The following is a 9,636-nucleotide window of genomic DNA, read 5'->3' on the forward strand; positions in this document are numbered from 1 at the left end:
GCCCTATTTGCATGAAGGACGGAGATGCCTCCCCAGAGAGAAATCACTGGGAGAGTGTCAGGCAGAGCAGCCTGGCCCAGAGCAAAACCCCAGGGGCCAGTGGAGGGGCAGGTAGGCATTCTGCAGGGTACTTGCCTCCCGGCTTCACCTCTCTATCCAGCCATGGAGGACGTTCAGTTCTGGGAGCAGGAGACTTAAAGAGAAACCTGGGGCTGCTCATTTGCGGCAGGGACTGACATGAAGATGCAATACCGAAAGAGAGGAAGGCCCTTTCCTCCACTGTGCCTAAACCCTGCCCAACCAGGATACCTTGGGCCCTCCAGTGAGCTCCTTCAGGGGCATGATGGATAACAAATGATCAGAAGAATGATCTGAGGCTGCCTGGACATGGGCCCTGGTAAGCAGTGGCTGGAGGTTTTTTGCAGCTTTGGGGTTTGTTGTAGCCTCAGAAGTAGATATATTTGAATTTGAAGGTGGGGCAGGGGAATGACAGATTTGGTAGCTGGCTGAAAATTTGCTACCTGAAGTTTCTTTGAAGATATACCTGACACTTCTAGGAATAATTAGGACATGGTAGTCAGTGAAATACAGAAAAATACATCCGTACCTCCCAGAATCAACTTGTTGACCCAGGGCTTTAAATCCCTGGACTAGGTAAGTTCGGCTCGCTATTCAAATCGTATTTCTGTAATTTTAGAATAAAATTGTAACTAGTCCAGCTGTGACCAAAATAGCCCATGAGCAAGTTCTAGTGACTAAAATCTTCAAGTTGTTCTAGATTACTTTGGTTGTAAAGCATAGGCAGTTTAGAAAGGTATTCAATCCCTTGCCCCCATTCCTACTTGGCAAGGGCACCTATCAATCAATCCGAGGCCTCCTAATCAACTTGGGGCTGCCGGCACTGCATTTGGCAGAGGAGCCTGAGATACTGTGACTGGCCAAAAGCACAGTGTGTGATTACAACGAGGGGTGCAGACAGGCTGGAGCCGCACGCGGGCTCAGAGGAGTCTGTACAGCAGAATGGCAAACACCAAGATAATGGCTAAAGTGCATTTGTTTTACTTATTTGTCCATTAATTTGTGTCATTATCATCATAAATATTAAAACACTTCTCCTATTAATAACTAAAACAAATTAGTTTCCCTGTAATTTAATTTCAACAACATGGTCTTCCAGTATATATCCGCAGTACATAGACAGGTATTTTTTAAGCATGTAGATGAGAGAAGGTAAAATGAGGAAGATGAATTTCCTGGCTTTGGAATTTGAACTGGAAGGGATCCGAGTGGTCCAACCAAAGTGGAAACCAGGGTCCAGAGGGCCTGGACATTAAGGGACTCTCCTAAGGAAGGAATCTCTGGTCAGTGGAAGAGGAAGCCTGGAATGTTTCTGTGTTCTCAACTCCAAGAGAGCAATCTCTCTTATTCTATTTATGTATGTATGTGGGATTTGTTTTGGGGGGGGGGGAGGGAATTAGGTAAATTTCACCAAAAACAGTGTACAAAGCATTGGCATTTAGTATATTCATAATATTATGCAACCACCACCTCTCTAGTTCCAAAACACTTTCACCACTCCAAAAGAAAACCTTGCATCCATTAAGCAATTACTCCCTGATTTGCTAGCGCCTGACAACCACCCATCTCCTTTTAGAATTTCTATGAATTCGCCTTTTCTGGATATTCCCTACAAGTGGAATCACAAGATACGTGTCCTTGTATGTCTGGCTTCTTTCACTTAGTATGTTTTCTAGGTCCATCCAGGTTGTACCATGGATCATTCCTTTTTATGGCTAATATTCCATTGTATGAATATATGATGTTTATTTATCTATCATAAACTGATGGGCATTGGGGTTGTTTTCACCTTTTGGTTATTGTGAGCAATGCTGTTATAAACATGTGTGTGTAAGTATCTGAGTACTTGCTTTCAATTTTTGGGGGCATACACCTAGGAGTGGAATTACTGGGTCATATGGGGCTTTCCTGGATGGTAAAGAATCTGCCTGCAATGCAGAAGACCTGGGTTCCATCCCTGAGTTGGGAAGATTCCCTGGAGAAGGGAATGGTTACCCATTCTAGTATTCTTGCCAGGAGAATCCTGTGGACAGAGGAGCCTGATGGGCTACAGTCCAAGGAGTGGCAAAGAATTGGACACGACTGAGCAACTAACTTTTTTTCCTCCCACTTTCGTGGTAATTCTACATTTAACTGTTTTGTGGAACTGCCATACTGTTTTTCACAGCAGCTGTGCCATTTTACATTTCTGCTGATAATTTGGGAGGGTTCCATCACATCCTCTTTTATTTCTGTTGAAAATCATCTACATTTCTTTCACTCCTTCAATGTCTTACTGTGCCAGAGTTTCCCTCCCTCCAAGATGGTATCTGAATATGCTTTTCGTGTTTTTGCCATGCCATATCATCAAGAGGTTTATCATTAAATGGAATGGATTTAATGTGGGCAAGGATGATTTTATTTATTGATTTAGCAAACAAACACTTTTTAACACCATATTCCAGGCACTGTGCTAAAAGTGTTACAAGCATTATTTCTATCAATTCTTCTAACACTGCCAAGGAATTATTTTTGCCACTGTGAAGATGACAAAAATGAGGCATAGAGAGGCTAAAGACTTTGTCCAAGACCACACAATGAGATATATAGCAATGCCAGACAAAATCTAAGCGATTACAAATGTGACAAGATCAGGGGTGGGGGGGGGCAGTATTTTGAGCCACTTGCTTGGCATAGCAATGCTTTTGCCCTATATTGTTCATTTGCTAAGTCATATCCAACTCTTTCATGACCCCTTGGACTATAGCACACCAGGCTCCTCTATAAGTACTCTGTTTTGTTGTAAGTCTTAATTATAGCATTTTCACCTGCAATGACAGTTTTAACTCTTGGTTTCCTTACTGATACTTGGTGTAGAGGGAGATAAGCAAAAATCTTACCATGAATTATTTAGCTGACTATATTGAGAGGAATCTTCCAAGCTACGAATCAGGATTTGCTCTTTGCATGAGTGCTAAGGCACTTTAGTCGTGTCCAATTCTGTGCAACCCTATGGACTGCAGCCTGCCAGGCTCCTCTGTCCATGGGATTCTCCAGATAAGAATGCTGGAGTCAGTTGCCTTGCCTTCCTCCAGGGGATCTTCCTGACCCAGGGATTGAACCTACGTCTCTTACATCTAACCTGCATTTGCAGGCAGGTTCTTTCCAACTAGGACCACCTGGGAAGCCCTTGTTCCATTCCAATTATAGCCCAATGTTTCCAAGAATCCCGTATAAATTCAGTGATGTACAGTCTGCTGAGAGTAGTCATGGGATATGAGTCACACCTCAGTCCACTGGGTTGTGTGACTCGCCCCTCAGGACACAGGACGTACATTTAATTTAAATGGAGCTGGTAAAATAAGAAGAGAGTGCCTGAAGGGAACTTGTGCTTGAACTCACTGCTATGAATTGGGCTGAGAAAGAGATGCATCTGATCATGTCCCAATCCCTGTGGAATCCACCCATCCTACTCCTTTCCAGGTCTAAGGGGATGGCAAAGAAAGCAACTTTCTATATTGGTTCTTAAAAATTTCTAAGCATATGGACAAGTTTAAGTCTCATTTGCTCTTTGATAATTCTGCTGTGTGCAGGTTCTGGGACGTGTGATGTATTTGGAATATTCATTAGTATTTTCCAATTCAACTCTTGTTTAAGTTAAAAATGCCTAAAAAGCATTTGCTCTGGCTAAAAACATGGCATCAATCATAAAAATACAGCAGTGTGAAATTTATATTAGCATGGAATATTTTAAAGAATTTAACTTTACTTAATTTTATAAAGCTTTTCCAAAGGTGCTTTCCATTCATTAGAATTTCACAACTTAATGTGTTGATTTAAAATAACCTTATTTTAGAATGGGCTTCCCTGGTGGCTCAGAGGTAAAGATCTGCCTGCCAATACAAGAGACATGCGTTTGATCCCTGAGTTGGGAAGATTCCCCTGGAGAAGGGAATGCAACCCACTTCAGTATTCTTGCCTGGAGGATTCCATGAACAGAGGAGCCTGGTGGGTTACAGTCCATGGGGCCACACAAAGAATAGTTTTAGATTCACAGGTAAATTGTGAAGATTTACACACAGTTCCCATAGGCTCACACCCAGTTTCCCCACAGACATCAGATATTAGTATGGTACATTGGTCACAATTTATGAATCTATACTGAGACATTGTTACTAACCAAAGTCCTTATCATGTTCAGATTTCTTCTGTTTTTACCGCATGGCCTTTTTCTTTTCCAGGATGCTGTTGCAATTATACAGTAGTTTATAAAATACAATTATAAACTAGTTCAGAGTGATTTCAGGAAAGTATATATGCCAGATTTGTCTTTTCAGTTCTTTAGCACCTGCAGAAACTTGCAGTCTCCCCAGGGTAGGAAGGAATGTGTACCTACAGAAGATGGCTTCCTCCCATCTTGGGTTGGTCCACTGTTGAGCCCGTTTGCAGTGGCTGAGGTTTGGTGGCACAATCGGGCGGCCTCCCTGTACAGCCAGGAGTCTGGGGGTTCAGGAGGCTGATCCCCTGCCCTGTTCTGACCTGGCAGTGGGAGGAAGGAGCATTAAAAGGCTCAGTGTCCTGGGGTTCACCGGTAAAATGTATTTACCCTCCCCAGCTTCAGAGACGAGCCTGATTGATCTAAGGCAGTAGGTCTCAGACATAAGTAATCCACCAGAACCAGCGACAAACTTGTTAAAACACAAACTTTTGACCCTCTAGAGTTTCAAATTCAGTAGGCATGGGTGAGGCCCAAGAATATGCGTCTCTGACAGGTTCCAGGAGCTATTTCTGTTGGTTGGTCAGGGTAAGGGTGTGTGCATCACACTTTGAGGCCCTTTCCTAAGCCAATCAGTTCATGGCATTACCCTGGTGACTGCTAGTCTAGGGGTGGGCAGGTGACCTAACCCAGTGGTTCTCTGCCCTGGTTATCCATTAGAATCAGCTGGGAGCTTCTAAAAATGACCTCCAGCTGGGCCCCACCCCCGACTAATAAACATTTCTAGTGAAAAGGCCTAGGTATTGCAGTTTCAAAGATAAAATAGCAAATAAATAATATATCATCATCATCAATTAATAAATAAGTGACACAGCACTCTTGGTGATTTTAACTTGCAGCAGTACTGAGAACCACTGATCAGCTTGAGAGGAATTCATATTCCTTCCAGGGAACATGGAGGGAGGGATCTCATTTTCTTGCTGAACATGGGAAAGGAAACAGGCAGCCCCGTGGCCTCTGACGGCTGTCTCGTCACCATGAAGGGAGCCAGGCTCAGGAGGAAGCCAACACAGAGGAAGGCAGAATAGAGTGTGGAAAGAACTTGGGACCTTGGTGACATCACAGAGCAGTTTATCTTACTATTCCGGGAGCCTGTCCTACCTCTGGACTTCCAGTTATTTGAGATAATGCATTTCCTCATGTCTAAAGCCAACTTAAAGTCATGGTTTTCAGCTACTCGCTATCGAAAAGATAACACCAGAGAAATGGTCACCTTGTAGCCATAATAAATAGTGCACATTTTTTTTTTACTTACTTTAGGCCGTGCTAGGTCTTCACTGTTCTATGGGCTTTTCTCTAGTGGCACTGGGCAGGGGCTACTCTCCAGTTGCAGTGTGCGGGCTTCTCACTGCAGTTGCAGAGCACGGGTCTAGGGCACTCAGGCTTCAGTAGTTTCAGCTCCTTAGTTGCAGAGCACAGACTCAGCCATTGTTGCACATAGGCTTAGTTGTTCCGTGGCATGTAGGGTCTTCCCAGAGCTGGGATCGAACCTGTACTAGTTCCCTGACCAGGGATTGAACCTGGGCCCCCTGTGCTGGGAGTGTTGAGAGCACTGAGTCTTAGCCACTGGGCCACCAGGGAAGTCCTAAAATATATACATTTTTAAAAACTATAGATTGTTTTTCCTACTTAAAACAAATCTTTAGTTCTTCCATGTGCCGGTCATTGGCTTGCTGGTGTTAAATACAGTCCCTGCCATTCTGTGTGCTGGTCAGTTGGAGGTGGCTGGGATCCTGTGACTTGCATCTCCCAGACTCCCTTGCCAGCTGGTCCAGTTAAATGTTGCCGGTGGGAAGCACTGGTGGGAAACCAGATGAAATGAGGGAAGGAGAGACCCTCCATTTAAAAAAAAAAAGGTTCTGAGAGTGGCTGGCACTGCCCTCAGTAGGTCCAGCAACAGCATCCCTGGTTGGGACAGTGGCCAGTGCCAACAGCATCAGCAGCTTTCTGCAGTGTTAGATGCCAGATACTCCTGGGCTCTGAAAACATTGCCATCTCTGTTTCAGCTTCAGCCTTTGGAGTGGTCCAAGACTTCTCACAGATGCTTATCTCTAGGTTACCACATCTTCCCCTTTGGCTGCTCCAACCTTGCCACACTTTTGTAACTCATTCCTTAGGTTAAATTCCCTCCACATGAAATACCTAGCGTGGTTTCTGTTTTCCCAGCTGGACACTGACTGATATGTGTAATCTCAGTTCCCACACTGGATTCACAACACCACCTCTTAATCTGACTGCCAAGTTGTAACTCCAAATCCTCCTCTTCTCCCTGTCTCACGGCCACAACTGGTCCAGACAGCCATCATTTCCCAACTGGATTACTGCAACAGCCTTCTCTTGGGGCTTCCACTTGCCCCACATCAATCCATTCTCTACACAGAAGCTGGAGCAATTTTCCTCCCTAAATAAGGTGGCATCACTCTGCTTTGTAAAATCTCTGCACTTAAAATCCAAACTCATTAACATGGCCCAGGAACCCCCAGGAACCAGTTCGTTGTTCCTCATCTTCTTCACCCACCGTGATCTAGTCACACAACTTTTTTTGCTGTTCTTGAAACAAGCCAAGCTCTCTTTTCTACCTTAGCAATGCTGCATATGCAGTATCTTCACCTTGGAATACACTTTTCCCTACCCTCCATAAAGGAAGCTGCTCATCACTTCCTCCATGATATTTCTTCCAAAAGGCCTTCTTTATCACCCAAACAAGAGGCGGCATCGCCCATCTCAGCTTCCTGTTTATTTCCTTTTTGGTGCCTATAAAAATTTTACTCTTTTTTTTTTTGGTTTGAATCTGTTGTACATCTATTCCTCCCAGGAGTCTAAGGGCAGGAATGGATTCACCACAGCAACCCTAAGTGCCTAAAACTATGCCTGACACAAGTTAGATGTTCACCATACCCTGAATGAATGCACTGCATACTTAACTGTTTCTATATTCATGCACAGAACTCAAGGAAATCTGATTTTCTCAATATATGTGGTTATATATTGTGTATATATGTATATACATATATAACCACACATATTTAAACCTAACTTCATTGCTTGATTTATGTGATTGGAATCTTTCCTGTCAGGCTGGTTTACTCCCCAGCTTCCTCAAAATTTCTCCAAACTCCCCCAGGAGCAGCAGGTGTTTGACAACTGGCAAAGAAGAGACGAACTGAAAGTGAATGCCCAGGCAATTTATAGAAAATAAGAACTGTTTACAGGCTTCTTGCCTCTAGAACACTGATAGGCTTTGAGAATTATCCGGGAATTCCCGGTGGCATATTGCCATCTTCCCATTAAACATGAGGTGAATAGTAGCTGCGTGGCATGTCACATCAGAGGCCAGAAGAGCCAGGGAGAGGAAACAACTGGAGTTAGGATGTCTGGTCCCAGCGTCTGAGAGGTGCCTCAAGGGCCGAGGTAACTAGACTGACGAGGACAGGGAGATGGACGAGATGGATGGAGGCACCAGGACATCAGCTGCAGGGGTCGGTCTTCAGCTGACAGCGCGAGTGGTTCTGAAGTCAAAAGGAGAAGTCGGGGCGTGTGTGGGAAGGCTTGCACAGCACTGGGGACTTGCAGCTGAAGACAGAGTAGTAGTGAATCTCAAAGGAGTGAGCATGTCAGAATCAGCGGGGGAACTTTGTTTTCATTGAAATATCCTTGATTTACAATGTTACTTTAGTTGTTGGCGTACAGCAAAGTGATTCAGACATATATCTATATCTATCCATTCTTTTTCCAGATTCTTTGCATTATACATTATCACAAAATATTGAATGTAGTTCCCCTCTGCTATACAGTAAATCCTTGTTTATTTATTTTTTATATAGTAGACACCTGTGGAACTTTTTCACACTCTCAACCTTGATCCATGCCCATGTTACTGAAACATATTAATGTTGGTTGCTCAGTCATGTCTGACTCTTTGCAACCCCCATGGACTGTACCCTGTCAGGCTCCTCTGTCCATGGAATTCTCCTGGCAAGAATACTGAAGTGGGTATTCTTCCCGACCCAGGGATCAAACCTGGGTCTCCTGCAATGCAGGCAGATTCCCCACCCAGCCCTACATCCCTCCATATCCCTCTCCTGCTCGCATCACCGTGGAGCAAACCTGTGTCACTGCAGGAGTGTGTCTTATTTCCTCAGTGAGTTATAGGGGGAATACCCTGGTTTTGTTAGGCCTGAAGCTCATACAATTTTAGGGGCCCTCTTTAATAAAAAATAAATTTAAAATATCTGCAAGCCAATACAAAATACACTCAATGCACCCCAGTGCCACAGATCTGCCTCTTTCTTGTTAATAGCCACATATTATCTCACTGTATGAATGCACTGTAGTTGATTTCTCCATCTCCCAACTGACTGACCCGTAGGTATTGTCCAGCCTCTTGCTATTACGTGCAGCACAGTCACGAGTACCTTTGTACCCAAATCTATTCCCACACTCAAGAGCATTTCTGTGGGGCAAATTACTAGGAGTAAAAATCACTGGGTGAAAGGGTTTGCACATTTGTAATTTTGATAAATATTATCAAATCACCCTCTATAAAAATTGCTCCAGTTTACACGCTTACCAGCAGGATATGAGAGTTACTGTTTGTGTAACTGCTTGCATAACTGCCAATATTATTTTTGTTTAATCTTTGCCAATCTGATAGATACAAAAGTATCTCTTTCACTCTTCTTTTTAACCAAAGGTGAGTTTGAGTACTTTTTTACATGTTTGAGCAACACATGTGGGTGACTTGCTTGGTGAACTGTTCATATCTTTTGCCCATTTTTTTTCTTTTCAGATTAGAACAATAGCCCCATTGATTTTTTTTTTAGGAAAAGCCTTTATATTTTCAGGAAATCAGTCATGTCATAGCTAATATGCAAATACTTTCCCAGGTTTTTTCTACTTTTGACTTGGCTTATGGGTGCTTTGTCATCAGAGGTGTTTTTCTTTTGTTTCAGCGTCATCAAATTTAACCTCCCAAGAGGGAGCTATATTAGCTATTCTGGTGGGGAAGGCTACTCTAGCAAGGTGGCACTTGAGCTGAAACCTAAATTTCATGCAGAGAGCAGGAGACAGAGCCCTGGTCAGAAGGCTCTCAGGCAGGAACGTGCTTGGTGTATCAGCAATGAAAGGAGTCAGCAAACTGAGCTGAAGAAGGAAATAGCACACAGTGAAATTCAAGAACAAGACAGGCCCAGACAGTGATGGCTGTGAAGGCCAGGGAAGGAAGTGTGGCTTAGGTTTAAGGCCCGGAAGGGAACCGAAACCAATGGAAAAAATGATAGGAAGGCAATTTTAAATTCTACGTT

This window comes from Muntiacus reevesi, chromosome 15 (assembly GCF_963930625.1).
Source record: "Muntiacus reevesi chromosome 15, mMunRee1.1, whole genome shotgun sequence".
NCBI lineage: Eukaryota > Metazoa > Chordata > Mammalia > Artiodactyla > Cervidae > Muntiacus > Muntiacus reevesi.